Source organism: Chaetura pelagica, unplaced genomic scaffold (assembly GCF_000747805.2).
Source record: "Chaetura pelagica isolate M959 unplaced genomic scaffold, ChaPel_1.0 scaffold883, whole genome shotgun sequence".
In the NCBI taxonomy this organism is placed as follows: domain Eukaryota; kingdom Metazoa; phylum Chordata; class Aves; order Apodiformes; family Apodidae; genus Chaetura; species Chaetura pelagica.
In genome coordinates this window covers 15,224-17,125 of record NW_009952702.1, presented here as the reverse complement: position 1 = coordinate 17,125, position 1,902 = coordinate 15,224, and positions in this window count along the sequence as shown.

The window sequence follows — 1,902 nt, the reverse complement described above, 5'->3', positions numbered from 1 at the left end:
TGCTGACATCACAGAAGGTGTAAACAGGAAAAAAAAAAAGGGGGGGTGGGGGAAACTTGAATATTTTCTGATTGCTGTTCCGATTGTGAAAATAAACTACTTTCACTTTGACTGCACTCCTGAAAGCTCTCCACTTAACCGCGTAAGGTTTAGAAGACTTAAATTATTCCCAGAGGCTTGGCTTGTTAAGGTGTTGTGAATGTTCATGAGCTTGCTGGTACTGAATTCTTGAACAGAAGATGATGATGACAGGTCAAAAAGCCTCTAGAGAAGTAAAATTCAGCAGCAAACCTTCAAGTTTCTGAGGGTGTTAGAAAGCCTGACTGAGGAGCAACACTGAAATAGACCATGCAGGGAATGACCAGGCATGGAGACCGTCCCCGGGGGCTGGTGAAGCAGGAAGTCAGAGGCACTGCCTGCAGGTGGGAAATCCAAGGTGGGATGTGGCTGTGAAAGCCACCCAGGCGACTTGGTGGGATCTAAACCAAAAGAGTTTTTCAGTATCTCTTGAGAAAGGGCAAGAGCACCTGAGCATGCTGGAGCTGCCTAAGAATGTGCTTGGATGAGAGTCCAGATGTGAGAAAAGCTGTGGGACTTGGTGTGTAACGAGTGTCAAGAGGCAACTAGTGTTCTATTCATTAACAATGGCAGTGGAGTTGGGTATCACAAAGAGGAGGATGAGGGGGCCCATGCAGCAAAAGTTCCTCCTCAGGGCTGGGGTGCATGGCCAGAGGTGGAAATGGCTGGTGTGTGAGGTGCTCAGGGAAAATTGCCCTGGGGAACATGGCACAGATCCCCAGGCCTCTCTCCTCTGCAGCTTTGGTGCCTTCTTTCCTTCACTGTGTCACCTAACTCTGCACCGTCAGCACCCCGCTAGGTGCCTTCACTGTGCACGCTCAAACAGCTGAGCTCTACTTGGCTGTTCTCCTCTCCCAGACACTTTCTACCCAGCCCAGGCTCTCCCTAGCTCTCTCCACGTCTCCTGCCCTCTCCCCCATCCAGAGCAGCCCAGTCTGGGCAGGCCGCATGGCAGCGCCCACCACAGGGTGCTGCAGAGCTCTGGGCACTCGCACCATGGCCCCAGCCCCTCAGAAAGGCACAGCAGATCCTGGGGAGCTGAGAGATCAGCCCCAGAGCTGAGGACCAGCCATAGCATGGGGACACAGAGCCACCCTGCGCCTGCTGGCCTTGTCTCCAAGAGATCCTTATTGGCAGCTGCTGGCAGCCCTGCTCTGCCAGCCCCTCTCCCCAGCACAAGATTCCTGGCCCTGGGACTCCTCTGGCTGTTCTGCTGCCCCAGTGAAAGGGCAGCCTATCCCAAGCTGCAGTAGGCAGGAAGAAGTTTCCTCTGAGTCATTCATTACCCTTGGGAAGGAGAGAACTGCTCCCTTGCTCCTCTCCGAGGACACCCATGCCTCTTTCTTCCCAGGTTTTCCCCAGGGAACCGTGTCTGTGCTGGTCTGATCCATGCTCCCCGCAGGGCCCCAAGCTGGTGGTGCTGCTCTGCAGAGCGAGCAGGCTGTGGGGTCTGGATGCCGCGGGGAAATGCTCTCAAGAGGGTCCCTGCTGATCACCCCCTCCTCCAGGGGCACTCAGCAGGGAACGTTCGGGCCTGGGCTCCTCGCCCAACCCAGAGCCCCAGCCCCTCCTCCCCTCAGCGCAGGGAGAGCCCGGCAGCAGCGCCTGGCGGAGGCCGGCCCCGCAGCCGCTCCTGACCCCTGCGGAAGGGTCCTGGGGAAGATCCCAGCGCAGGGACGGCCCCGCTCAATGGCGCCCTTGTGCCCTCGGCTCCCGGAGCCACCGGGCCCAGGGGAGCACAGGCCCGGGGCGGGCTCCGCACCAGCGCGGCCCCGGCCCCCCCGCCACCTTCACACCCTGCCCCGCGCGGCCCACGCGCTGCCC